This window comes from Phoxinus phoxinus (genome assembly GCF_949152265.1).
Source record: "Phoxinus phoxinus genome assembly, chromosome: 24".
Lineage (NCBI taxonomy): Eukaryota > Metazoa > Chordata > Actinopteri > Cypriniformes > Leuciscidae > Phoxinus > Phoxinus phoxinus.
The window spans coordinates 14118003-14130340 of NC_136899.1; the positions used below are offsets into that span (position 1 = coordinate 14118003).

The 12338-nt window shown below is 37.3% G+C and overlaps 1 protein-coding gene across 7 annotated transcripts in view; it reads right to left on the reverse strand.

Moving 5' to 3' along the window:
• The window catches only part of ncoa2 (nuclear receptor coactivator 2), a 91837-nt gene extending 80680 nt beyond the window's left edge, over positions 1–11157 (reverse strand). For 4 of the 7 annotated variants that reach the window (XM_079601339.1, XM_079601337.1, XM_079601336.1 and 1 more), the window contains exon 1: positions 9455–9692. The gene's annotated coding sequence lies outside the window, so the exon portion shown is untranslated. Of the gene's footprint in view, positions 1–7960; positions 7998–9454; positions 9693–10969 lie in introns of those variants that run through there. The other 3 variants (XM_079601334.1, XM_079601338.1, XM_079601335.1) reach the window with 3 other exon arrangements.
• Positions 11158–12338: the final 1181 nt, after the last annotated feature.

Genomic DNA, 12338 nt, shown 5'->3' on the forward strand with positions numbered 1-12338 from the left:
GAAGATGCAGAACCAGCATTAAGAATAAGAAATGAAATCTGGATGCAATTCAGATTTTATCTAACGACTCAAACAATTCTAATTGCGTTCACCTTCTAGAAGCCCATTTTTGAGATTATTTAGCTATTTGTATAGAAATTGTATACAATTTATAGCCTATAGGTTTACCCACTTATCCAAACAATTAATCCTACTTGAAAACGTATTGTTAATAGAAAATAAGATGATAGAGAAAATAATATGATTATCATTATGACTAGAGGGTGGGTGATAAAATGGTTGAATCAAAATGTGAATGCAGGTTTGTAGTCTGAATTGAATGTGACAAGATAAAAGAGAAGAGGTCCATCTTTTAATTGAGTTACACATACAGCGAAGCATATTCACAAACCAGTCTTTTGAGCCAGTTATTTTATGGAATCGTTCAAAAAAAGACTAACAAACTCAGAAATGACTGGTTTGAATGTTAATGAATGAATTTACTGAATCTTTCAGAGCAGAAACTGTGTGATGGAGAGACTTCAGAACCAAAGAAACATGCAAATGAAAAGACACGAAAAAAAATAAGAAAAAAAACTACCATTTTAAGTTTGGGGTAAGATTTTTTTTTTGAAAGAAATATATGCTTTTATTCAGCAAGGATGCGTTAAATTAATAAAAAAAGTAAAGACATTAATCTCACAAAATATTGCAAGGTCATCAAAATATTAAGTAGCTGTTAATCAACACTGTTTTCAACATTGATAATAATAGGAAATGTTTCTTTAGCACCAAATCTGCATATTAGAACAAATACTGAAGGAACATGTGACACTATGTTTAATTTTATGTTCAATTGTAATAATATTTCACAATATTGGTGTTTTTACTGTGAAAAATCTTACTGACCCCAAACATCTGAATGGTGTATAGTGATATAGTCCAAAAGATTTAACAAAATTGGGTAATTTCTGCTTTTATTGCCCACCCCTGTTTAATCATGAAAATCATTTCGTTTGACAGAACCAGATACGAATAAGAACCGGATCTCAATGTGATCTGTAACAGATTGACAAATTCAGTCGAGGGGTCTCCGAGAGTGAACAGGAAGCAATCTTGAAGCGCTTAAAATCTGTGCGGGGGTCTCTGTGGTCCTTTTGCACAGTACAGTAATGTGCAGTTGGCCACTGCTTGACCCGACATTACAACCTGGACAGGAAAGCCTCGCATACATCTCTTTAATGAAGCGAAAGTGAAGCCGCACGGCGTCTTTTGGCAGCGTTAACCTCAAGCTCAACTTGTGGCCACCCTGGGTTAACCTGCTCTGTGATCATTGTTTCCTTCCTTCGACTTGGCATTTCTTAAAGTAGGGCCCCCCCCCCCCCCCAACACTCGAACTGTGTCTTTCTGAACTGCTGCCAGGCCACACTCGATGCCAAGGATTACACTCTGGGTCTGCTGCCAGGCACACGCTGGGCTCCAGCGCGCAGAGACCTCCAGACAGCGGTGAAAAGAACACCACCCTCTCCACATACCTGCAGTCATGCCCTCCTAGAGGATATCCACTGACGACGCTGAGAACTCGAGCTCAACTGAGGGTGCGGGCAAGGAGGCGCTGATCTTTCTGCTAACTTTCATTTATCGGGTTCATTAATTGGGTTACGAGCACCCAGCAGTGCGTAACCAGTCGGACCCGGCGGTGATAACGTGGAAAACCCCGCTGCATTCCATCACAGAGATCTCGTCTCGGCGATACCATGCTGAGCCTCTACGAAAAGATTCAATGTGGGTGAACTACTTGTGGGTCGCCTCCACATGATCAATTTATGCTCTTGTGGCAAAAAAGCCCTTCCTTCCAAAATAAACAGAATCTGAATGGGTCAAAATCCACTGGTGAACAACTGGAGCTGGTTAAAAGGCACACGTCTAACTTTATGCAGTCTGTGCAACTCGATTTGTACAGAAATATCTAGTTAGTTGTAATCACTCTCTCCTTTTCTTTAAAAAAATAAATAAAATAAAATTGTACAGTGAGGCACTTACAATGAAAGTGAATGGGCACAATTTGTAAACAATAAATACTCACTGTTTCAATAGTATAGCCACAAAAAAACACAATATGTGCATTAACATGATTTTAGTGGGAAAAACTTACTAACTTTTACTGTAAAGCTATATCCAATTGCACAAAGTTTGTAAAAAAAGTAATGGCTTTACATCTCAAACAATACATTTTAACAAAGTAAATGCTTTAATGAAATTATTACAACCAATTAACTTCTTCTGTATGTGCCTCACTGTAACCTCAAAAAAAAAAAAAAAAAAAAAAAATATATATATATATATATATATTTTGTGCTAATTCAACATTATGCCACCAATGTTGTCGATTCAGTTTAACTTGTATTCAACCAGGAATGTTCCTTCAGCTGTGGTACATTTGCTCTTGGTGGAGCCTACATGACCTCCATTATCTTAGTAGCGAGCCAGTTTGAGTAAGGCCACCTTCACAGTAAATATCTGTGGCAATAACATAATGTCACCAGCCAAAGTCAAATCAATACGTACTTGAGTGGAGAAAGAGCGTCTCACTTGTAAGTGCAAAGCGCCGCAATCGGCACCGGGATCAGTAACGCACCTTTTGCCTGCCCTTAAACCTTTCTTCGATTAAAAAGGAAATGTAATCGCAGCTGAGGTCTAGCGAAGGGCTTCTTGATCCACTCCTGCAGCTCAAACACTATACATTTAGTCTTATTTAGAAGATAAACATCAGTTTGTAAGTAGAGTGAACTAAACTGGTTGCGTCAGCCATCTCAAAGGATGGTGTAATGTCATTTTAAACTAAATCAGAACAAAACAAAGTTCTTCTGTAGTTTGTTTCAGAAGTTCGAAACCGCTTGCCAAATCGAACTTTACAGAAAAGTTTGCACCGGCTGGGTAAACACCTTCAAACTACTACTTCTGTGGTTCATTTCATCAGTCAGACGCGAGTAAAGACACTGGAGAGCTGCTTTATAGTACAAGTTAGGGGTGGGCGATATGACCAAAATCGTATTTAATGATATCACAATATAGTTTATTTTTTTTATATATAGTTATTTTATTTTTGTTATAAAAAATAACAACAAAGCAGCAAATTACAAACAATAGGACAAATTCAATATAGCAAAAATATGAATTGAACTAAGTTTTTCCAACTACAATAGGTTTATTTGACATGTAGTTAGAAATAGAACAGAAATGGAATAATCAAATATAAAAATAAAATACTGCATAGTCTTCACTGTATGAATTCAACTGTATTCTTATTAAAGCTACACAAGTTATTCAGTCATGAGCAGTAAGTATTTTCTCTTTTGTTTGATTTGACAGACAGGTCAAATCAGGTTTATTAGACTGCTGTCACTTTAAGAGCGAATGCATGAATCCTTTATACTGATACTCATCTGGCTTACACCCAACTGTTTTCTTTCCCTTGAGACATAACTGACTGTGTTTACATGAATACTCCACACATTTGCGGAAAATTGCGGTTTATTGCGTTTAACCCTTTTTAACATCAAATCCGCGATCGCCTTTTGAGAGGCAGCTTTCTGTGCGCACACTTTGGCAGTGTGCCATTCAGCACGTGCATTCAGCTTTTTTACGACTTATTGTGCTTAATAACAATTTTCAACGTTAATCACGTCCCGCTCTGTTGTCTCATTTATGCGTTCAATCAAACTAAAGTGTCAATAGTGCTGTGCTACATGTATATATTTACATACCGTGATATGCAGCACGATATAGCAAAATAATATAACAATATATTTTATACCGTTGCCAGCTTTTTAAAAATGTTTTGCATGCGTTCGGCCAATCAACGTACACTTACGTCACTTGTAGTTCCTAGTGTGCTGGGTTAGACCCTACTCTGGAGTAAGAGCGCATTTAGTCCCCCAAAAAAGGCAACCTATAACTAAAATCATTCTCAGTTCCTGTGGTGTGAACACGCCAAAAAGCCCGCCAACAGTTATAGGAACTATTAAAGCGTTCCTCGTGTAAAAACCCCTTATGATCAGATGCTTTCTTAAATGCTATTTTCTTATCGCTGTCATTGTTGTTGTGCGTTTATATTGGATGGAACTGCTCACATTCAACAAATTGGTTAAACAACAAAAAAAGGCAAAAATAATCGTTACAAAGAAACACAATCGGAGACATTTTCAATATTCAGACGGACTACATTAGAAAATACTCAAAGCTACCCAGACTAAACTGATGTGCAACAGAAAGACAGCCCATTTTGAACAGCCTGAGAGCCATCCTGGACACACACACACACACACACACACACACATACACACACACACACACACACAGCAGGCTCATTAGGCAGAAGTAGGGAGTTGAGAGAGATGCGTGTAGCAATCCTGGGTCAGACTCTGTGCAAGGACGGTATGTCTGTGAGAGGAAGCGGTGAGTGGAATGAACCCAGCCATTATAACTCAGCTCATCCGTCACTGTGAGGCCTCAGGCCCATCTACCCACTGTTACCCTGGCAACACACTCTAAACTTACATTCAGTATCATTTCAGGAGTAAAAGACACAAATACTACAATTATTTTATGCATGTGGAGAAGATACTAAATGTTTTAGGCAAACAAAAAATACACAAAAAAGGGTATTTAGTCTGTCAATTTAATTTGAAACAATATTCTAATTTGAATTTCAAATTAATTGGCATATAATGAAATTTATTTAATTTGAAAAAAGAATCACTTGACAGCCCCTACTAATACCATCCAGAGCTAATTCCCAGCTCAAGTCCCTGCTCATTAGTTCTAACTATAGCTTTTTTTGACAAACTCCAGCTGATGCTTTCTATACACCGTTCTAGAGAAAAGCACATTACTGTTAAATGTGTGCAGCAAATTCATTTAGGCAAACCTGCTTTCCTCTCTGCCCTTTGCTCCCAGTGTAATTTGAGACACGACTGGAAAAAAAGGGCCCTGCGCACAGAACTGAATGAAAGGTAGCGAGAGAAAGAAGGCATGTTCACATTCAGCTGCGGTCTAACCTAATCAAGCCGGACAAGGTCATCATTTTCCAGCTTTCTTCTAATTAGGCTTAATTCAGCTTAATTCGGTTACCGTAATCCTCACAGCTACTGTGCCCTGGTAAAATACCGTGTTACGCATTTAAAATTAGGGTTTGCATCTTTACGGGGGGGGGGGGGGGGGGTCAGCCAGTGATTTTAGTGCTTGCGTTCCCCCCCGCATGTCAATCTGATGCCATTTGACACTGATATGATTTGATAGTGGCTCATATGATCATCCCTCTAACTGACAGACTGCATCTTGTCACCGTGGCGTGAAAATCAAACAGCCTCATGACAAATTTCTCTTCCTTTCAAGCTTCGTCTGAGCATGCGTGGCGTCCCAGCTGAAGCCCCGCGACTGCGGACAACTCGTTTTTGCAGGAAGATCAAAGTTCAACAATCAGACAGTGATTTACTGTGATGGAATACCACAATCAATAGAGCGAGTCAAAGGTCAGCTGATCCAGGATGAAATCATGGTTCTGGGACTGCTGGCCGGGGTGCATGTGAACTAACACTCCTCTTTCCGCCCAACCGCCGGCGGCCAGGAGGTCACGTGACTGTGGCATCCACTGGTGGATATGCCAGATTTAGATTGCCACGCGTGAACGCCGCTAAGCCACAGAGACCTAGACAGCATCAGAGTGCACGCATGCTCATCGGTGAGTCCTGACGGTATATAGTCACACCCACACACCGCAGTTTGTGTGGGAATACATCTTAACACATCATATCGTTTTGACAGTCTTGGCTGACTGAAAACATTCCCTAAGTAATCAGGCTACTACTACAGAACGTCAGGAAAGCTTTCACTATGAAGGAAGTACATGCTTTCTGACAAAAATCTGATAATTCATACTAGAAAGATTCTGTATAACAGGATTCTTAAAGGCCAAACCACAGACTTTTGACCTTTTTATTGAGTGATATTTTAGTATTAATTGGAAACATTAATATTTGTAGTTTTTTGAAAGAAGTATCTTATGCTCACCAAGCCTGCATTTACGTGATCAAAAATACAAAAAAAGCAGTACTGTTGTGAAGTATTTCATTACAATTTAAAAGAATGGTTTTCTATTAGAATATACTTTAAAATATTAACTATTTCTGTGATGCAAAGCTGAATTTTCATCAGCCATTACTCCAGTTTTCAGTGTCACATGAGTCTTCAGACATCATTCTTATAAGCTGATATATTATCAATGTTGGAAAGAGTTGTGCTGCTTAATATTTTTTTTATAACCTGTGATGTGATTTTTTTTTCAGGATTCTATGATGAATAGTGTTAAACAGCATTTATATAAAATAGAAATCTTTTGTAACAATATACACTACCGTTCAAAAGTTTGGGGTCAGCAATATTTTCCTTTCTTTTTTTAAATAAATTAAGACTTATTTAGCAAGGATGTGTTATAATTAATAAGTGATAGTAATTGATATTTTGAATCCTAATTTTTTTTAATCACAGGTTATACAAAAAAATATTAAGCGGCACAACTGTTTCCACGTTGATAATATATCAGCTTTAGAATGATTTCGGAAGAATCATGTGACATTGAAAATTGGAGTAAAGGCTGATGAAAATTCAGCTTTGCATCACAAAAATAAATTATATTTTTAAGTATATTAAAATAGAAAACCATTCTTTTAAAATGTAATAGTATTACACAATATTATTGTTTTTTTTCTGTATTTTTGATCTAAATAAACACAGGCTTGATGAGCATAAGAGACTTCTTTGAAAAAAATAATAATAATAATTTAAAATAGTAATGTTTCTAAAAGTTTGACTGGTACTGTGAAATATATATATACATCCTATAGTATTTATTAATACTTAGATTTTTAGATATTTCATTTTTTATATATATTTTCAGTTTTTATTTAAACCTTAGTTTAAGTTTTACTAATTGTATGTGCTTTAATTTATTTCAGTAATTGTAATATTCAACTATTTAAGTTAGTTGCCAAGACAACAGTGCAACAATTTGCAATATTGCTACATTTTTATTTACATTATTTACAAGTCTACGTTTACGTATTCCAGCTTTATTTCAATTAAAAACTATTAATCGTTTTAGCTTTCTTTAATACTAACAACACTGGTAGTCTGCTTGACCTGTTCACCATAAACACTACAATTCTCCGCATTGTTCTCAAATTGAAACAATTAAAGTAATTGCCATATTACTCTTATTTTCGGCTGTGGGTGCGTTTACTCGCCACACGAGCCCTACTGTGGAATGTGTCAGCATGATGTAAGAGGTTGGTAACAAAGCTAGCATGAATTAAACTACTGGTCCAACAGGCTGAGTCGCACTACTGCAGCTCTTAGCAGCGCTGATGCAAATCTGAGGTGAACACCAGCTGTCAGTTTACAGGCTCCAAGCTTGGGCATTCAAGCAAATCATTTCTTATGAACCACCAATGGAGTAAACCCAATGAGGTTGAGAACGGAGAACCTGTTCTTACACAGAAACGGGTTCAAAGAAAACTGTCATGACATTCGACTCAAATATTTTACTGAATCACAAGTTATTTGTCATGTGTGACAAAATCCTGACTCGTTGTACTAGTTAGTCCTAACACATATTTGATTCAATATTTAGTTAGGTTCAAGTAATGATTTGCCATTTCTAAAAAGTCTGGATCATCATTAAAAAGTATTTGTAAATACACATTTTGATAGAATATTAAATATAAAATCTGAGGGTGGTAAAAGAAGGATTTTTTTTTATTTTTCACCAAATTGTTCATGGAAATATTAATGAACTGGAATCCTTAAAATGGAATGGAATCCAAATCAGAATCAATCAACAACAACCACTTGTAATAACCAAATTTGATTAGAATTAAAAAGGTCAGTTCACACAAAAATAAAAATTCTGTAATTTACTCACCCTCAAGTTGTTCCAAATCTGTATGAGTTTCTTACTTCTGTTGAACACAAAAGAAGATATTTTGAAGAATGTTGGTAGCCAGACAGTTGATGGGCCCTATTGACTTTCATAGTATTTTTCTTCTTCTTCTACAATGTAAGTCAGTGGCTACCTTCAACTGTTCAGTTACCCATTCCTCAATATATCTTATATTGTGTTCAGCAGAAGAAAGAAACTCATACAGGTTTGGGACAAATTGAGGGCGAGTAATTAATTACAGAATTTTCGTTTTGGGTGAACTATCCCTTTAAAACTATGGTCTGCGTTTGCAAAAAAGAAAAAATTCACAAACAACAACAGGATGTATGCGTACAAATGATCAACCAAATATTCAGGACCGAATGGGGAGAAGCAGCAAGCTATTTCTACGTTAAAAGGCTGTGTAACGAGTTAGGACTGAAATGCTAAGGTGCATCTAAACATGACCTAGATGCACCTTAGCATTTAAGTCGCAACTCGTCATTTTAAAACGACCGATACCCGGGTTCTCATTTTGGTCTTGAATGGGTGGTTCATCATTTGTTTGACCCAATAAACTGCCCGGCGGCGTGACGTCACACAGCGTAAACCATCGTCACGGTGGCTACGAACTCTGTGTCGACCAAACTAAAAATCTGCTCGAGCGCTGGACGACAAAAGCAGCCTCTGCTCCACATATAAGCGCTGGTGAAAATAGCGGAGTTCAGGCAAATCACGAGGTAAATGCTAATTAGCAGCATTCCCAGCCATTGGCGCCCCAACTTTTCCTTTCTTTAAACAGACGAGACCTGAAAACCGAACCGTGGTGTGCAGTAGTTCAGCAAAGAGCTGACTCACTAATCTCAGCCCTCGCAGAAACGAAACGCGGTGACTGTCAAATAACAACGCGCTTTTACTTTCCGCGAACGACACATTGTTCGCTTTAGCGGCTCGCTTTAGAACTGTTACGTACAACTCGCTACAATGTAACACAAGCATTCCAACGGAACCCCCATTACCACGTTACAATGTAACAGTTCTGCCCGCTAAAGTTACAATCCTCCTAAATAGTGTTCCACGGATGGACTTGCCTTCCTCGCATAGTCAAATGGAAGCTCGAAGGCTAAAGCTAGCCAGGCAAATAAGAGGGGGGGAGCTGGCTAAACTTAATCGCGAAAATGCAAGCAGCGCGGGCGAATCAAGTAAATCAGCGACACAATTGAAATGTTAAAACAATAACAGCCGTGCATCCGCTTCAAGGTCGCTCAAAGCGATTTGTTTACACAACGACAAGAAACAAAAACACAACTCTCTAACTCTGCAAAGTGGCCAGGCTGATATAGCGAGTGTAGCTGGTTTAGCAAGCTAATGCAGGATACCGCCGCCGCGGAACTGTGATTGGATCCTGCAGCGACTGTGTAAAAATCGCGTTACAAAGCCACCCCAAACCGCCATTCACCGGCAAACATAGAACATTTGCAAACATGTCGGACTTACAGTGTTTTGTTTCCTCTTAAATCCTGTACTTAATGTCCAGCTCTGACCTTCGGGTTGGTGAAACAGCATTATAGTTAACTGCCGCCGCCATGTTCCTGCTGCCTTATGCCTAACGATGGCTGGCTGCTTGTTTATCTCGCCAGCAAAACCTCCCCCACATACTACGGGCACCAGTATCTACTCGTTTACTCTAGCCTGCATAGCAACCTTGCAGTGAGCAACGGGGCAAAATGATGATACAGCAAACATAATGACGCGGCTCACCAGTTGGATCGCATTTTTCGTGCCTTTGTATATCATAAACTGCAAGTAGATGTTTCATAATATTTGAGGAGGAAATCAAAGCAGCGCTGAAAAACAATTTACAAAAGCTTCCACCTTTAGTGGTAGGCTACTGTGTGTGTGAGAGAGAAAAAAGTGTGCCAGAGTGGTCAGGTCACGAGCCGGTGTTGTTGTTGTTAGTTCGAATCCAAAGCAATCTGCACTCTATTATCAATGTCATAACAGCTTAATTAAAAAAACACATTAGCAGAACCAAATCAAACTGCTTTCCAGACCTCCATACATCACATCCTACTTGTTATGATTTACTTTAAGACTCTTTGAATACATTTAATCTACATTTTCTTATCAAATAAACACCTTTAACCAAACAAAACAATACACTCCCAAACAGTGTATTAGACTGGCTGTGACTACAACAACAAGAGAAAAGGTTCAGGAGTGTTTTGCTCTGAGAATAGCACATTTAAATCCAATTTTAACCATAGTGTTCTGGTAAAATTTTACACATCCACTAACAATGAGCAATACTTGTGTTACCGGATTTATTGGGCCTAATCTTTGTTAATAAAAATACATTGCTGTGCATTAACTAATGTCACTACAACTTTTGATTTTAATAATATATCAGTAAATGTTCAAATGAACATTAACTAAGATTAATATGCTGTATTGTTCATTGTTAGTTAATGTTAACTAAAGTAGTTAACTAATGTGAGCTAATTAAACCTTATTGTAAAGTGTTTTGCAAGTCTCAAGACTTAACTGTCTTAAGAGGTCCAAGTCTTCTCTGTACTGAATATTATCAAAATAGTATGATTGTATTTGCCACATCATCACTGTAGAGATTGGTATTTTAAATGACACTATAGCCTAGAAATAAAATATTAAAAGCAATATGCTATATACTTTTATGTAATACCCTATGAATTTCTCAAACAGCCCATTGTAATATTTAAGTCAAGACATGTCCTCGATTATGACTATGAATACACATATAGCAATCTTTTAAAGAACATTTTGGCCATCTGTGAAATAAAATGGGAACAAGCCCGAATAAGTTTTTTTTTCTTCTCTTCCATAATGTAACAGTCTAGTAGTCCACCATGCCTCATAACTGTATTGAGTTGTCAAATTCACACACATTTTTACTTTTCTGCCATAGCCTATATGCGCACCTCAAAAGGCAACAGGCTCATGGACTGGTTGATCTGGCAGGAAGCCAAAGCTTACCGTGATTAGTCAGCAACAATAACCCCGAAATGCGTCAGGTATCCGATCAAAACCCACACGGCGACAGGTTGATTTCCTATAGCCCATAAAAATACTTCCATGTGAATGTACGCCAGCGACCGAGATCAAGCATCGACGAATCGGAGTGAATCCTACGTTCCAACCCGTGTCGATCAAAGGTCTACATCGAAAGTAACTTCTCTCAAAGGGAAATCTGCAAACAGTGACTTATGCAATATTCTGCTGTTCACTGTTTCAGATTGGCACGCGCTTGCCAACAATTGTGAAACAGCACGGGTTTGTCGCAACCAAATGTCCCTAAAGAGTTCAGTTTAGGAAAGCATTTATAAATATTTAGTTATTATGGTTTGTTTAATATTATATACTTTTGCTTTAGGAAAATATATCCAACATACGCGCAGAGTGATTTGAAAGAAACATTAAATATCACTGTTGTCTGTTAAGAAAAATCGTGGCGAACAGCGCCACAGCATGGTCAACACCAACAGTTTAAGGAGAATGACCTTAAAATAATATAAAATGCACTTCATTCTGCCTTTTCACATATTTATTTTGATAATTGCGTATTGAGTGTGCAAATTATTAAATTACTTTATATTAATATAAAAAGTATATATATTTATAAATAGATATTCTATGCCAGTGAGGCTCGAGCAACGAACTGTTGCTATGGTTACCCCCTCATGAAAACGCGACTACTGTTCTATTTAGCGCTTTCTGACCAACTTGGACTTTGTTTTGAGAATTGCTTTGAATGATTTTAAGCTCTGTAATTAGCACCATGGATTTCAGGGAATAATACAAATAAAATAAAATTTGTAAAAATGTTTTCACCATAAATTTCTACACTGTAAAAAGTTCTCAGTTGACCACTTACAAAACATTAGGAAATCTGTTGCCTTAAAATTAAATTAACCTCGTGTAATTGAAAAAAAAATATTAATGTGGAGTATTGTCAAGATAAGTTAAGTCAACTGATGAATAAATATTCAACTGATAATAATAATCTGCAATAAAACAAAAGCAGAAATAACGGGTCATGATTTGACAAATGCAGTAAAATAGAGACAAATAACCATGAAAACAACATTTTTATTAGTGTATTCACTGGTTGTCTTTTTAATTTGTTGTATTAGGGTAAAAGAAAGGTGAGATAATGATTGTTCCTAACTTCATTCTTCAGTATTGTGGTTCTTGAACTGAAAATATCTGCTATGAAAATTATGTCTGAGAACTTTTCTTTAAGATTCTGACCACATGCTCACAATCTCTTGACCAGTGCAACAAATGGAATCCATATTTGTTTAAAAAAGGCATCAAATGAAAATTTGCGCTTGTGATCTTATTG